Source organism: Polypterus senegalus, chromosome 2 (genome assembly GCF_016835505.1).
Source record: "Polypterus senegalus isolate Bchr_013 chromosome 2, ASM1683550v1, whole genome shotgun sequence".
NCBI lineage: Eukaryota > Metazoa > Chordata > Cladistia > Polypteriformes > Polypteridae > Polypterus > Polypterus senegalus.
Window position 1 is genome coordinate 248685239 of NC_053155.1, and position 18345 is coordinate 248703583.

Sequence of the window (18345 nt, forward strand, 5' to 3'; positions counted from 1 at the left end):
CATATTTGGATGGGATGACAATAAATAAAATTGAACTTTAAAATTAAGCCAGATAAAAAGTTGAATAAATACTTGACAGTCTAACTACTGAAAATGTACTGTCTACTCTCCATAACTATAGATTTCATTAGAACCTTTGCGAGTACTGGAAATTAAGGGTAACTTCCACTATGAAAGCAGATGAAAGCTATGAAAAAGATTTCTACAGCTTTGGAAGCTCTCTTGTCAAAAATGTCACTAAGAAATGGCAGTTTAAGAGAAATTCTAGGTCTGCAAAACTAAGAAAAAATCCCCTTCAAGGGGAAATCCACCTGCTCCAGCAATGGCACAGAATGCAGTGTGTGTACAGATCTAGCACAAAACAATAAAAAGAAATTACAAACAAATGATGTACACACAAAAATAGTAAGAATTTTAATGTATAGTGTGCCTATAAAATGTGATGCAGAAGTTCATACTCTGCAGAAGCTGCATTAATGTCTTTGCACGTACAGAATCAGTAAGTAAGAACTGGTGAAACATGAAATGTTACCATGGCTAATAAACTTTTACATAGTTCTTTTTTATGTTTTTGTTCACTTGGAGCCATATTATTGTTCATTGCCAAAGCATCTGACGATGTTCTAAAACACCTCAATTTAACCTTTCCCATAAAATGTTTTAAAAAAAATATATACAGCATAAACTACTGTAATAATGGACACTTCAAAAATTGCTTACTATGACAGTTACATATTGCTTCTTTCGACTTGATGTATGACTTTCAGGGATCTTTTATAAACATTTGCGTGTGTTTTAAATAAATAAGAAAAGACAGGAAAACAGCTTAAGTCCGATTGCTGTGATTTATCCCCAGGTCAGACAAAGCATGCTTCTATCTGCTCCACAAAGCACAAAGTGGAAGACAGCTTTTCTATCTGGACAGCTTGTACTGGTCCTCACAGAGAATCCTAAAAAACAAATTTTTCCTGCTTTGTTGTGGTATTCATTTACATCAGGAAATCTAATAAGCAGAACATTTTTGTAACATTCTGAAGAAATGTAGTTTTTAGTTTAAAACTGACTGTAGTTTGGTTTAGTTGTACTTTAATATAAAGCTTATTTCCATTAAAATGAACAGCATGGTTACAAATAATATATTTAACAGTATTTGCTAAATTATTATGTTAAAAAATAATGAGAAACCTAAAAAGCAAATATTTCTTCCTCTGTTTTAAGATTCATTTACATCAGAAATCTAGCACATAAAAATATATTTCAATGCAATACTTCACAGTCCTCAAATTACATTGCATTATGAAGCCATCAGAATGCACAATCAGCCATGTACACAAAGTAGCCATTCAAAAGAGAGAATGTTTTTTGCCCTGATTAACAGCTGAACTCTATAATGATCACTTTACACTTTTGTTATTTCAAACGTAATAGGAAAGTGTTCTGCTGCTGTTTCTCTGCCTTGGATGAAATTTCATTGCGGTTTCAAATGAGATTAAAACCAATCAACTTTACTGAGCACAGCACTTACCATAAACCAATCATTCCTGTAATTGCTACCAGTATGTGAAAAGGTGTAAAATGGGAGAAATTATTCATATTGTAGCAATGACAATGCTAATAAGACCATTTCATACAAATGACTTATTTCCATATATGGATTTAAAGCTGCAATTATAATTCACATTTCCTTTTTGTTATTCCAGTGATAAATGGGTAGAAGTGAGTCATACAAACACCAGCTATGAAACTTTCAGGAAATTTAAAACATATTGAAGATGTGAAAAGTGCCACACTGTTGTTATGGATATAAAAGCTATACAGTAGGCTTCCTTAACATACTGTGTCAGCATGAAAATGTGGAATCTTTATTGTAGATTGTATCTTTGATTATAAAGATAAACATCTAACCTAAAAGGGTTACACATACATATTGGATAAAATCTTGTACTAAATTCTCACCACTGCACCACAATAACTAATATTACATGCATGAGAGCATATTGGAAAAGTTACGCTTCATTTCAGGTTATTAATCCTAGCAAGAAAAAAGAAAAGTATTAATACACTAGCCACACTTATACTGAATAGCCTTTAACCACTGAAGCTCATGACATCTAGTGTGCTTTAAAAGGACAAATTAGCACAAAAAGGTATTCAGAAACCAGACTTCTTTTGCATCTTAAGAGCCAGAATCAGGGACCCTGTCCATAAAAAGGCAGTCAAACATAGCTGCAGGCACTTACGCTGGTGTAGTAGTAAAAGTAAGGACTAGTATTACTGACTACAGAATGTATACCACAAACAGTAGATGTTGACTTTGTTATATTAATATATGACTTGATGTTTGCAATAGTTCTCCCTGAGTAAAGATAACAAAGATGTCACAAATTCTAAACTCTACAGAAGCGTATTGCATTCACCAAAAAATATACTTGGGGGTGTTTTCTCATAATTATGATTTAGTAGCTCAGAATTACGAGATAAGGAGGTTGTAATTTTGACTTAGCATGTCATAATTGTGACATAAGGATCTCTTAGTTATTTATGACTTAGTATTTCATAATTACAAGATAAGATCTTATAATTATGGGATAAGGACCTCGTAATTATGACTTAGTACCTTATAATTGCTAAATACCATCTCATAATTATGACCTAATATCTTATAATTACAAGATAAGATCTGATATTTATGAGATAACAATCTTGTTATTATGACTTAATATCTCATATTTACAAGATAAGATCTCACTTATGACATAAGTATCTTGTAATTATGAGATAATTGCAACATAACAAGTAACAGGTAATTTTTTCAATGATAGGCTAAAGCTGCATTGTGCATGCCAGTGTAGAAGATAAGGTAATGGTCCTAACTAATTTACTTCACTTTTAGATAGATAGATAGATAGATAGATAGATAGATAGATAGATAGATAGATAGATAGATAGATAGATAGATATTATTTCCTCCTTGGTTTGAGGCATTGGGAAATATTGCTATCACTTGGTACTTCAGATGGCATTATTATTATCATGTCCACATTGTGCAGCTACTTGAAGGCAATGAGACTGTACAGGCTGAAAGTGCACTCTGACCTGCTAGATGACACTTTGCTCCTTCAGGAGCAGTTGAACCAATATGGGATGCTTCATGGATACAAATTTAAGCATCTGAAATGTGCTCAGGCTGGTTTTGATATTATGGTTACATGCTTATACTATAAACAGCAATACCAAGATTATTGCTGGATATTTCATTGATGAAGTGGAAAACAAGGAAATGCACTAACACATGGATCAGGACAGACCTGGGTACAAAATCTTGTTTTGTGCAACAATGCAGATGTAATGATATTTGCTCATGCGGAGTTTTCTGTGTGATGCCATGTTAATGGCTTGAGTAACCATACGTAGTGCATTGTGAACTGGTGTGGATTTTTAATGAAATTGCATGATCAATACTAGATGAATTTGATACAGGATCTAAAGAATGAACCTTGACAAAAATCTGATATAGTTCACATGTCTGCATTTAATAAAGGTAATCATTTTAGTCAAGCATATTTAAATTTTTCATCAAACAAATACAGAATCAGTTTACAGCTTACAAAGTTATTGCTATTGATATAGGCCGCAAGCCTATTAAACTGTGGTTAAAGAACAACATATCTCCCTTTTCAGTTGTGCATAGAAGTTGCCATGTTGGTGTAGGACAACAGCGTTCTGAGATAATTCTTTAAAATATTTCAGCTGTACAAATAAGAGTTATTTTTTAAACCCAGATGTATGATTTTGCTGTCATTTGGAAAGTGATGCCCTGTGATGTCCATCAGAGGTTTGTAGGTGTTCACAAGGACCTGTGGAAAGACTAGTCATTCTTAAATCTGTGGGCTATAAAGAGACCAGTGGTGTTTGCAGCATGTTAACCAACTTGCAATTCCTATACTTAATCTGTCAGTTTGGTAGTTTGTCATACACTCATTGGCCGTTTTACTAGGATCAACTGCACTAACCAATTCAATCCAATACAACTGCTTTGCAACACAAATGAACTTTTTTATGCTTTTTTACTGAACTACTAATATGTTCCTCATTTATGAACTTAAGTCCTAGCAACCATATGTGGGTACAGTCAATTAAGTTTGTCCCTTATATTTTCACAAAAGTGTCAATTATCATTAAAGTATGAAGTAAAGCATAAAGTAAAATATAAACTAAACAATCCCATAAGTATTTATTAGAACATATGTTTGATATGTCTTTGGAAAATTAAGAACTACTGAAGACCAACATGGTGTGTTTTAGTATTGGCAATAGAAGCAAGTTTCTGTCAAATCAATACAACGCTGTCCTATTAATTAATTAATACATTGAAGTTAATGAATAAAATTACATTTTGCTCCATTTCTTTGCTTTTATGCCTCATATTCCTTTGTTGTCTTTTTATTTTATTGTATATACAGTATACTTTTTTATGCTCTTTTATCCAGTTAAACAAGATCAAACTATATTGGTATTTATGAATAACAAATTTAACAAATTGTAATGGCATGGTCATATTTTTGTTAAATGATACCTGTGACATCATAGAGTGTGTACGTGTGGAAAATTGCAAAGAATTCCACAATGCAGCAAGGTGTTACCATGGTTACAGTAAATAAAGTCAATGGCGTGAGACACAGTTGCCAATAAGAAGCAGCAAAAATTGCTTTGGAACCTAAAATATACAGTGATAATGAGCTCAAGTGGCCTGAGACTGCCAAAAGCTTTAGTAAATGCATTTACCTTTGTTTCTCTGCAATTTAGGCACTTTTCCCTGAAATCTGAAGTGTTCACAAATTCCATTAGGCCTACAGCATTGTACAGTTGCAATTGTGTAACATTTGTGGCATAATTGGGAGGTGAGGATTAATGTCATGCCATGGAAACTGAGTTAGCAATTATGTGGTGAAAAAATAAAGTGTAGGAAATGTAGCAGTAATTAACTGTGGCAGAGTAATATCAATCATCAGTCTATTTTGTAAATGAAATATCAATTAGCTTAAAAATGCGGCATTGGTGTGGTAGCTAGCTGTAAGTGGGCAGTATTCCTACAAATGATTTTGATTTCGCTCTGTGACTTAACACTTTTCTGAAGTTCGACTAATAAAATGGTCCAGTTGTACATGTGTTGTAGTAAGTCTTTTTTTTTTTACACTAGTATCAAGCATTTCTGTTGCTGCAGTGCACTTGTTTAACTAAACCAAGATAAGGATCCAATAAATGTCAAATATCAGCCACTGTCCTTAATTAACTCGGACATTAAGGCGCATGTGAAGGTTAAGCCTTACTGTTTTGGTATTGGATATTGTTTAAGGGAAAAACAACTAAACATTATACATCAGAGAACTCGTGAGGGCCTTCCTGATACCAAATCCTCCGTAGCAGCAGTTTTATTGGTGACAAGAATATTAATGATGAATTAATACATGCAATCAGGAAGGTCTTAGGAGTATTTTAATTGTACACTGTATTGAGAATTTAATGGAAATTGGTGTATCACTCCCTGTAGGATAAGAGATTAAAAAGTAATAAGAAGAGATGAGGGGAGAGTGTAGCAGGCCTTGCTATCCCACAGGATTATACATGGAAAACTAAAGGAAGAAAAAGTAAACTGAATTTATATCCAGATGTTATTTTCTGGCGATTTAAAGATGTTTCATTTGTATTTATGTTGTATATATGAATATATTTAACTTAAAAAAATCTGAAAAGTTATAATATTATAATCTTGACTGTAGTCTGAAAACAATTATTTTAATAGACTAAATTAATTTGTTAATGTTTTGAATTGGCTTAATTTCATCAATTATAGAAAATATACAGTTCCAAATTGGCACATTTAAAGAGAAATCATGTAACGGAGTACGTAAAAGTATATATGCAGTCTGTTATTAGATTATAGTGTTCATACAGTGCATGTATACAAAGTAATAAAATAGAAATGTTAAACTCCACTTCCATTATGCTTGTCTACGTAAAGGTCATGGTGGTAATATGCTAAAACAGGCAGTTCTCAATAACTTCTTCTAGTTCTTAGCTGAGGATTCTCAGGCACTAAAAGGCCAGTCAAGAGGGAAAATCATTTCGGCATGTCCTGGGTTTGACCCTGGGTCTTCTCCTAGATGATTGTGTCTGACACACTGTGGTAAAGTGGCGTCCGCGGCTGCTTAGCGTTTTAAATAAATAATTATAATTGCCACACGTGTGTATTTCGATGGGAGTGGTAGACTGGTAAAAGCAGTTCCCATGTGCAATGCGGGAGCAGACGGCCCTGCACTTAGTGCACAGGTGAAGAATCGGCCATGACGCAAATTGGTGCCAGGAGCTGCTGATTGCCACAGCTGTGCCATGCCCCCCCATATTAAAAGGAAAGCATAAATGCTAAAAGAAAGAAGAGAAAGCAAAGAGATGGGAGACCAACTGGAAGACTGACATTAAAGGAGGGAGAGTAGAAAGGCAGGAACGGGAGAGAGCCAGTGCGAGCAGACAAGAGAGACAAGGCAGACTTTCCCTCAAGGGAATGTGTGAAAGGTGCTTGAGGGCTAATGGCCACCCAGCTGAGTGACGTGGAAATCTACAAGCAGTGTGGAAGGGTGCCTGACCTGTAGATTAGTCACCTCCTGTCTGCAAGGATCCGTTAGGGTAAAGTCAAGGAGACGTCAGCTTTTAAGGAGAGCACCCAGGCTCATGCTTGTTAAGGACAGTTTTCTGCTGTGTTTTTAATCTTGTTTTAATTGATTGTTTGGCTGATTTAAACCTCCACTGAACACCTTGCTTTTGTGGGATTATTTATTTACTGATTTTTTATACTTAACCCCATACGCCCTTATAAATGGTACTCAGCAGGCATCCTAACTATGTGCTCCTTGGATCTAAAGAACCAGCACTTCTGTTCCAGGGGTCCTTATATTGCTGAGTTCCTCAACCTGTCACAAAACTGAGCCTGTTTTAGGAAACTGATTTTTACCAATTTTATTTGTGATACCTTTCTTTTAGTCATTACCCAGAGTTCTGTGACTATAGTTGAGGATGGAGACTGACCAATAGACTTTTAGCTTTGTTCAAACACTTAGCATCTGTATCTGTATTACAGGTACAAAATCTACAAATATACTATTACTGCACATATGTACTGTACTAAGTTATCTCACAATCACCTCTACCATGATTCACAAGTGAGACCCTGAGGTACTTCTACTCCTCCACTTGGGCCAGCTACTCATGCTTTAATTACAGTGAACAAGGCACTTTTTAGATAGATAGATAGATAGATAGATAGATAGATAGATAGATAGATACTTTATTAATCCCAAGGGGAAATTCACAATTTTTTCTCGGAAAGAGCCATGAACTCAAATTTAAAGGTGTTACTTCTTATCTGAACTGCAACATACAGTGCATATTGGAAATCACTGTCTGTTGAGGCAAGAAGGACAGCAAATTTTGAAAACAGCTAAATTTTGCCACATTTTTTTTTAAATGTTATTAATTTTATTGTAATCATTCCATACAAATAGATCAGTTTTTTACAAAATATAGGATTGAAAACAAATCGACCCCCACCCCTGAGAAAGAGGGCATGGCCAACGAAGTAAAACTTAAAGCTTGTAAACACACCTAAATTGATGAGTTTAATAGGGCAATAGAGATGAATGGAGAAGAAAAAGAAATGCAGAGAGAATTACTTTCTCGGTGCTTTAAGAGCTTATTTTAAAATATTATTGATTAGATCCTGCCAGGTTTTGAAAAAGTTCTGTACAGATCCTCTAACTAAGAATTAGATTTTTTCCAATTTCAAATAGTATAAAACATCGGTTTCCCACTGACTTTAAAGCAGAGAGTTAAATTTTGCCACTTCTGACCTCTTTATTTTGTTATACAGACTTGAAAATTTTGTTGAGGTAACGGGCAGTCTCCTTGAATGGTTAATTTCACGCATATCTCATCTTATCTTCTCAACTGCTTTTTCTTATTTAAATCAAATTATGTATGTACAGAAACGTGACGATCATCTTCTTTACAGCTGGAAAAATATTCACTTTCACTCTGTACAGAAGTGTGTCATATTAAGAATAAACTCTACAAAGTATAGTTATTTATAGCCTTTATTTTCATTTTATGCTTGCTATAGGAAAGGGCACGCTTACCTTGAAAGAGTAGGCCGTGTGTCAAATCTCTGTTGACGAAGCTGCAACAGCTCAGGTTACACATCTCTATGACGAGCACTCTCAATTTATATAGCGCTACAGGTAAAAAGCTTGAATAGTAATGAGAGCACTTACTGGAGAGAGTGTGATCTTGAGAATGAGAGATAGGGAACAAGGCAACCACCTTAGTGCACGTGTACCGGCTTAAGCTTTGGAAATTTTTTGGAGAAGAAGTGCAGTGTGGGCAGTGTTGCTGTGCAGTTCCTAATAGGAGGAACAAGGGTGTCTCATCGGGATTAGGCATCGCAGTTTTCCCCCACATATAAAACCAAGATGTGAACACCAGGGGTGTCCTTTCAACCAAGTTGAGTGTTCAGCATAGATTTTTCAGAACTACCTAAGGCTCGTATTTGTGTGAAGAAAAAACAATGATCTTACAGTATGTATCCATCCTAGAGTTACCTGGGAGTAAAACTGATAGCAGAATGTTTTTCTTTTATCTATTTTTATATATTTGCATGTTGTATGTTTTGGATATTGGGCAGCTCCTTTTCGTCTCCACACTTTGCTCCTGCCATCACTCTGATACGAGTTCATCTTTGACTCATCTGTCCACAAGACTTTTTCCAGAATTCTGCAGGCTCTTTTAAGTACTTTTTCTCAAACTGTAATCTGGCTATCCTGTTTTCATCTTGCAGTGCGGCCTCTGTATTTCTGTTCATGAAATCTTCTGCAGATGGTAGTCTCTGACACATACAGTGCATCCGGAAAGTTTTCACAGCGCATCACTTTTTCCACATTTTGTTATGTTACAGCCATATTCCAAAATGGACTAAATTCATTTTTTTCCTCAGAATTTTACACACAACACCCCATAATGACAATGTGAAAAAAGTTTACTTGAGATTTTTGCAAATTTTTTAAAAATAAAAAAATTGAGAAAGCACATGTACATAAGTATTTACAGCCTTTGCCATGAAGCTCAAAATTGAGCTCAGGTGCATCCTGTTTCCCCTGATCATCCTTGAGGTGTTTCTGCAGCTTAATTGGAGTCCACCTGTGGTAAATTCAGTTGATTGGACATGATTTAAAAAGGCACACACCTGTCTATATAAGGTCCCACGATTGACAGTTCATGTCAGAGCACAAACCAAGCATGAAGTCAAAGGAACTGTCTTTAGACCTCCGAGACAGGATTGTCTCGAAGCACAAAACTGGGGAAGGTTACAGAAACATTTCTGCTGCTTTGAAGGTCCCAATGAGCACAGATGCCTCCATCATCCGGAAGTGGAAGAAGTTCAAAACCACCAGGACTCTTCCTAGAGCTGGCCGGCCATCTAAACTGAGCGATCCGGGGAGAAGGGTCTTAGTCAGGGAGGTGACCAAGAACCTGATGGTCACTCTGTCAGAGCTCTAGAGGTCCACTGTAGAGAGAGGAGAACCTTCCAGAAGGACAACCATCTCTGCAGCAATCCACCGATCAGGCCTGTATGGTAGAGTGGCCAGACAGAAGCACTCCTTAGTAAAAGGCACATGGCAGCCTGCCTGGAGTTTGACAAAAGGCACCTGAAGGACTCTCAGACCATGAGAAACAAAATTCTCTGGTCTGATGAGACAAAGATTGAACTCTTTGGTGTGAATGCCAGGCATCACGTTTGGAGGAAACCAGGCACCGCTCATCACCAGGCCAATACCTTCCCTACAGTGAAGCATGGTGGTGGCAGCATCATGCTGTGGGGATGTTTTTCAGCGGCAGGAACTGGGAGACTAGTCAGGATAAAGGGAAAGATGACTGCAGCAATGTACAGGGACATCCTGGATAAAAACCTGCTCCAGAGCGCTCTTGACCTCAGACTGGGGCGACGGTTCATCTTTCAACATGACAACAACCCAAAGCACACAGCCAAGATAACAAAGGAGTGGCTTCAGGACAACTCTGTGAATGTCATTGAGTGGCCCAGCCAGAGCCCAGACTTGAATCCGATTGAACATCTCTGGAGAGATCTTAAAATGTCTGTGCACCGACGCTTCCCATCCAACCTGATGGAGCTTGAGAGGTGCTGCAAAGAGCAAGGGGCGAAACTGGCCAAGGATAGGTGTGCCAAGCTTGTGGCATCATATTCATAAAGACTTGAGGCTGTAATTGCTGCCAAAGGTGCATCGACAAAGTATTGAGCAAAGGCTGTGAATACTTATGTACATGTGATTTCTCAGTTTTTTTATTTTTAATAAATTTGCAAAAACCTCAAGTAAACTTTTTTCATGTTGTCATTATGGGGTGTTATGTGTAGAATTCTGAGGAAAAAAATGAATTTAATCCATTTTGGAAAAAGCCTGTAACATAACAAAATGTGGAAAAAGTGATGCGCTGTGAATACTTTCCGGATGCACTTACTGTACATATCTGCCTCCTGAAAACTGTTTCTGATCTGTCGGACAGGTATTTGGGGCTGTTTTTTCACCAACAGTGAGGATACTTTTACCATCAGCAATGGAAGTCTTCCTTGGCCTACCAATCCCTTTAAGATTACTAAGCTCAGCAGTGCATTTTTACATCTTAATTATATTCCATACAATTGATTCAAGTAATCCTAGGGTTTTACTGATGTCTCTAATGGTTTTATTCTTGTTTGTCAGCCTCATAATGGCTTCTTTAGCACAGCACTTGTCCTCATGTTGAACAATGTTAACTACGGACTCCAAAGCTCATCTGTAGGTAGAAGCAAGCCTACGTATCTCATGCCTGCACTAATGAAGCCAGGAAACACAGCTGAGTAATCACAAACAACTATGACGCCAATTGTTCCAAATATGATGGTGCCCTGAAATGGGGGACCATGTATAAAAAGTGTTGCAGTTGTTTAATATTGAATTAAAGGTGGTCTCCTTTGAAAGCAAACTATTACTATGAAAGAAATAAAACTAAAGTCAAAGTTAACAAAAAATATTCATGCATTGAACACAAAATTCTTTAAGTTATTTTATGAATGTATATGTCTAAATTGTTAATTTAAGCCTACATTCACAATATGTGGAATTAAATTACAAAATGTTTTTTATGATATATTCTTTTAGGCAAAGTTGAAAGAGTTTACATAATACTTACAAATACAGAATAAACAATGGATGTTCTTTAAATTCCAACTGAATACTACTCTACAAAATGTGAAAAAAATCCTTCTTTTATAGATCAGCCTGTGCCTTCCTAACAATGTCAGAGTTTAAGAAATGCAACATTTCCTTTTGAAATGTAAGAAACAAAAATATTCCTCTTTCAGTTACTTCACATTTAACTCATTACCCTTTACCCGGCAATCTGCCTAGCCATCTGCCTGTCGTGTGTAAGTCAAGCTGTAACTGCTATATTTAATTAATACGACAACAAAAACATAGTTTTTAAAAATAATCAGTTATGTGATCAATTTACGGAAATGTTTAAGAAGCATATATGATATGTACTGGAAGTGTATAAATAAACTTAAAATTATCTATGATGTAATAAATCTTTTGGACCTTTTTCTAAGTCATATGAGCCAATGCTAAAAGAATCTTAACAAAAATGCTATCCAAGAGTTTGTTCTAGCAGACGCTGAGCTTTAGCAGGAAATGCATGACTTTTTTATTTTAAAAAAGTAATTAGATAAATGTGTTTAAAGCAATGCAAACATGTTTTAGATATCAGACAATGCCTACATCTAAAGTGCTGCTGTTCTGAAGTATCTGAAAATACATTATTTTATTGTATTTCTTATAAAGTGATTAACATCAGGATCTTTGTTAATGACTAAAAAAGACGCAACATATCACTGAAATAAGAATAGGAAAGTAAAGTAAAACCAAGGTGTCTCTTTGCATTTTCATTAACTTTAGACTACAATTGTGCATATCACTAAGTAAAAAACCATAATAACTGTCTATTGTGTGAGCTGTTTAAAAGATACTATAGGAATATTTTATATTGAATGTCTCATGCTATTTAAAGTAATGGATCTTTCCTTGGTTATAATAGCTAGAGAAAAATGATCTCAAGGGAGAAAAATTACCACATCCAACAAAAAGTAAAAATGTATACATTTTTTATTGTAACAGAAACTAGTGAAAAAAGTATGCATATTATATTAATGTGCTTTTACACATATTTAATTATTAAATCATTAGGTTTGAGAAGATGGCATAGAGAACAGCTCTCAAAGGGACGGTTGTTAACACACACTGCTCTGTTTGTTGAATGGGGGTAAGGCGTTTTAGGCATGGAGTTCAGGGTGAAAGATATCACCTGATAGGAGCAACTGTTTACCAAAGTACAGACTTCTTGACTGTGATGTCTGCACACTGATATGTGGTTCAAGTAAATGCAGACAGGTAAATTTGGATCAAGTGGCACACATATAAAATATTCATCTGCTGAAAATTGTAGTTCCATTAACATCAATTTCCAACACGATTCCCGCACAATTTGTACCTAGACACACTTGAGCTACTCTGGCAGCCAAAAGTGGCCGAGCTCCTAGTAAGACAATTTATGTACTGTACATTTCTTTATTTTGTCATTCTAATAGTTGTTAAGCTTTAAATATTTTAGAGCTGTTCAATTAGTAAGCAAATAAAAGTGAACTATGAATAAATTGTGGAGACAGGGAATAAGACAGCTACATTGCGCATCAGGATGTTTTGCAGATGTTCAGGTAACACTGTAGCCAATCAGACAGAGCAGTCACATTTCAAATGAAGAACAACTGGTCTCAAAGTGTAGGTGCATAATTGCTTCCAGGTAAAGTGAGCAAACTTCATACCGTATATATAACTGAGAGGGAATTTGTTTTATTGTTCAATATAGCACATTTTATAATACATCCTCTAGTAAATCACTGAATTATTTGTTTTAAAAAGTTAAAAAAGTGATGCATTATAAACATAATGAATGGGAGTAAATAATTTTAACTTGAGAGCTGATATTCTGTGAAACTCTCTAGCTTGGCCTGTCAATGAGTCTCAGTCTCATTGTTAGTATGAATATGTTTCTGGTGCTTTTTTAGATCTGTTGTTTGAAATATTATGATGGACTTTACCTTACTTACAGTACTGACTACATAACTATCAGTCTGCTATTTTTCATATTCTTTTTTGTTAAAAGGCTCATTTTCCTCTAAAGTAGTACTCGGTTGATTGACCTTGCACTAAACTTTATTAGGTTGTAGCTTTGAATGTTAGTTTTTTCTTTGGACAGGCTTTTTGTGATGTGATGGTCTATTCTTAAAAAAAACAAACAAAAAAAAAAACCTGCAATAAGCATTAAAGAAAAGAGCAAACAAAAACATTCTGTCATTGACTGGAATATCATGGGTGTGTGAGGGGGATATACGTAGGTCAAATTAGAATGTCTGGAGGCAACATGTTTGTCCAAAAAGTGCAAACTGTTAAAGGTGCTGTACAAAATATATTAATATTTAGTGCTAAAACCCATATATCTACACATAAATTACAAATCAAAAACAAAAAGGGCATAAATTATGTGCTGGTTAGGATTTTCTTATGCATGCACATTTTGTGCATATTTTGTACACTTCATTTTGTATATAGTTATTCATTATTAATATATTTTGATGTTTTTGCATTACTATTTTGTGTTTTTGTATGTCTATGGCCATTTTGTCTATGGTTGTTCTGCCCTTTGCTGGCAACAGGATAGAGGAGTAATGTAAAATAATATGTCGTCACTTGCTGCCTAAATATGAGAGGGAGGTGTGTTACTATTGGCGTCCAAGTTTCTAGATACTGTGGAAAGTTATTAAGTGCATTTACTGAGAAATCTATTTAGGAAGACAGGACTGTGCGTATTCAATTATTTTGGTTATCATTTTTGTGCTTTGGTATCATTTTTACTTCTTAATCTTTTTATTACTTTGATATCTGCTTATCTTTCTTGCTGATTCTCTCCCTTATCCCTTTTGTGGTGCTTTCATTTCTCGGTACACACAGTTAAAATCAATCTTTCAGGATAAGCTATTGTCACCTTTTTTCTAAAGTAAGAGATTCAGATTTTTCTTGCTGTTTACAGCAACTCTGACCTCTGCATACACATTTTGGAGAAACTGGGATATCACAACACCCTTGACCAATTATTAAATTGGAGCCAAACCAGCTAAATGATGACTCACACTCATTATTATAATACTAGGCTGACCTGCTTTTTAAGGCGACCGACTTTTAAGTTGACCACTTCTTAAGGCAATTCAATATGTAGATCAATTTGATATTTTATACAAACTCATTAATTTGGTTATATTGCATTTGAGCAGTATTACTTTAATACTCGTAGTTTCTGTTATTTTTGTGATGAAATTGAAACTTTTTTTCTACATTGAGTTCGCCCTTTTAAACCCCCCTGATATTTACTACGAGGTGAGGCATTTGTACTCCATCATCATTAATTATTTCCAGAGACATCATTTTGTCTATTTTTCCAGTGCATCACACACAAAAGCAAGGGAACGATGGGAGCACCAGAACTCTGCTCACATCATGTCGCTTCGTACCACAAGCTGCAAATAGTAAGTCTGTGATAAGCGAAATACCGCTACGCTTTCCATTCACGGGACAGAAGGACAATCCCGACCGCTTTTATATAGTAAGAAAGAAGAAGAAGATATCGCACAGCCTGGAGTAGAAATTCATCTTTTACCTGGAAAAATGAAACTCCAAATCCCATCGTGCATTGCAAAATGGATGGGGCGTGTGTGAAACTCACTTGGTTGAGTAGCACTCACGGGACGGAAGGACAATCCTGACTACTTTTATATAGAAGAATTATAACATATCATAATGACTTGCTGACATGAATTATTATATAATAGTTTATATCACAGAGTTATTATAATGTGTGTTAATGTGATAAACATTAAATTTCAAAAGTGTGATTATGATGTTGTTATAATGCATTTTTCTTTAATATTTATGTCACTATATCTGGACAACACTGTTAAAGTATCCATTCACATGTGCATGCCAAGTTTGACACACAGGGGCTCAGCATTTAGAATTGCCAACCAAGCATAGACTAGATAGCCAAAGACAACTGGAGGATTGTATTGTCAGCTTAAACACAGAACAGTATTTCTGTCCTCTGTCAGTACAAAATCTTCTTTCCTTGTTGGGAGAATGAGAACCGGCATGTAGGCATTATGTTATTTCTGTATTTTGTGGAGGAGGAGTTCAGTCCCTACCTGCCCTTGTTTGGAGACAGAGAAGACCAGCAAGTGAAGCAGACAGTATTAAAGGGCTTGGACAACAGCCAAATCCTTCGAAGCTGTGTCGGACCTCCGTCCGAAAACCCTCTTAGTGTGGGGACGAAAAAATGGCAGACTGCGTAGATCCAGATTCCCACACCTGGATAAAAGTCTGTCATATGCTTCCCGTCTGTAACCGCATCAACCGTCAGTAAATGTAAGCTAAAGTATATTTTTCTCATGTGATTCTTATACCGCCGTAATCACGATGGGAGGGATATCGCCTTTTCTGTCATATTACTATATTGTTTAGTTACTTAATGTGCCGCAATTTCAAAAGAACACATTTCCGATGTATAGGCTGTATTTCAGTTCCCTTTTAAGATGCCCAGTGCTGCACATTTTCAGTGAAGAACTTTTTGTTTTTTTGTTAGTTTAAATTGGCTGCCTATTGTCACTTCTTAGGGAGCTAGTTGACTGGTCAACTATCTGTATCTTATCTGTAAGTTGTTATATTCCATTCATATTCCTTTATATTCCATTAATGCACAAGTAATACTGTACATGTGTTAGACGCCAAGATGAGACTGACAAGCATCATGTCTCCATGACCTCTGTCAACATGTGATTCACTTATTTTGAGGCATATTATCTCAACATATCAGGAGGAAGGCTGCTCTGCCAGCCAATGAATGTCTGCAGCATTGTGATTGCATATGTAAAAGTTTGATTAGCATTAAGGTGTGTTTCATGAATGCACATTAACAAGATGATTGTGATATATAAAAGATAAGTCACGTAGAAATGTGCATAAGCCTGGTTTTACAATTCTGATTATATTTTTTTGCTGTTTGCATTATCCTGTTTTTTTGTCTTGCGCATATTTTCCCGCTTGAATCCATGCATAGTTTTATGAATAAAAACACTGGTAAATAAACTGCATTATTTTTTGATTAATTTATCCCTTATTTTTGCCATTTGCCAGGTGACTCGGGCAAGTGACTTGTGGTATAGCAGGTCCACAGCTCAGATGAAAAGGCCATTTTTTTAAAATAAATAATCGCCACACTCGTGACTTATAGAGGGGGGCATGATAGTCTGACCAGAGCGGTTCTTGGATGCGACGTACTGCGGCCGTTTCCTCACTTATGTGCACATGTGAGGAATCGTCCGCATCTATAATTGATGCTGGGAGCTGCTAATTGTCATACCTGTGCCACGTCCCCATTATATATAGTAGGAGCGTGAGTGCGGAGGGGAGAGAAAAAAAGATCAGAAAGAGAGAATAGATGTTAAAGGAGGAAGAAAGGGCGGCAGGAATAGGGAATCCATTCCCGGGAATTCACGCATGTCATTCTCTGGAATCCCGGGCAACCGGGGATGACACAGTGCACGGGCATCTTACATGTGAACGGTTTTAGAATGACCGACACTTATTTTTAATAAAACTACTGCAATATGTTGACACGAATAAAAGACTAACCTTATCTACAAGCAGTTCATGCTGTCATATAAGTACATGTATCTAGTTAGTTGCGGTAATAAGAGCATAGAAAGCACAACGTGTCCAGTGTGCGGTCGTCCAAGTGAGAGCGCACCTTCGTGCAGAGTACGCCAGCTGCTGAGAAAGCACGCTCTGCCTCCACTGAAGTAGGCGGTACAGTCATCAGATACTGATACACTTGTTCTAAATAACGCCCACGCTTGCCGTTGCTCTGTTGATTAGTCTGTGGTGGCAAGTTTCCTGGAACAGATAATGCGGATGCAACAGACTGATGCATTGCAATTTCAAGTTGCTGTTCAAAGCCGTTGTCTGATGGACATCAATGAAGTCTGCCCCGTCCCGGCATTTGTGAGCTGCAGAGTGCAAACTCCTCCCTGTCCACTGTGCTCAGTCTTAGTTGGAGCCGGGAGAATGACTGCTGCTGGTCTGTTGCTGACTGAATTAATCAGCAAAACACTACACTGTGGGCCAAAAAACCATGCCACTTAATTATTTTCAACTATAACTGTTATTTCTTGATTGATTTTTACACGCTATATATGTAAGCATGGCCGTTCCCAATTTCCCGGAAATTACAGCTGTTTCATTCCCGGGAATGCAGGAATGAAAAATGTCCGGGAATCCCGGTCTCCCGGTAATCGGGAGCCTGGGAATGGATTCCCTAGGCAGGAAGCGAAGGAGCCGGTGTAAGCAAGCAGGATCAGGCTCGCTATAAGAACAGGCAGCTGGGAAAAGTGATCCCTAGCGGGGTGTTTGGCCGGCACCCAGGTAGCTACTGCTAAGCACTTGCGAGGGGTAGGAGTGACCGAAAGGTGCTTGGCTCACCGCATAAGGTTGAGGAAGGCAGCGGGAGTCAGATTTGGGATCGGAACCCCAGCATGAGCAGTTTGGCCGTTGCTGGAACCTAAGTCTCGGTCTGGGTAGTGGTGTCGTACGGAGCCAGAGGATGGAAGCCAACCGGACGTGAAGAAGGTCAGTTGCAGGTAGGGCGACTCCTCTGGTGCATAGCCTGGATGGGAGAGCTGCCAGCTAAGGAATGCAACCGGGTTTTGTTTTTAAAAGGAGTGCTTCCAGCCAGCTATTTTAACCTTGTTTTAATTGGAATTATTTTAACCTCCACATTTCACTTGCTTTTTAGTGGATTATTTATTTATTGACGTTTTAATGCATTGCATTATTTATTCGAACACTGTTTTTGAATTTGGATTATTGTAATAAAAGCACTTGCACCTTTTTGCATCATCCCCTTGCTTGGTTGGTGTCCTTACTGTCAAGCTCATCTGGTTACATTACCGACAGATACAAGAGGCTCCTTAAAGGGAAGTGGAAGCCATTGGAGAAGAACCCGCATCATCACATGACCATTCATTATATCTTTTTTAACTCACTGCTTATGAAGAATTTCATTCTCTCAACTTTACTAAAG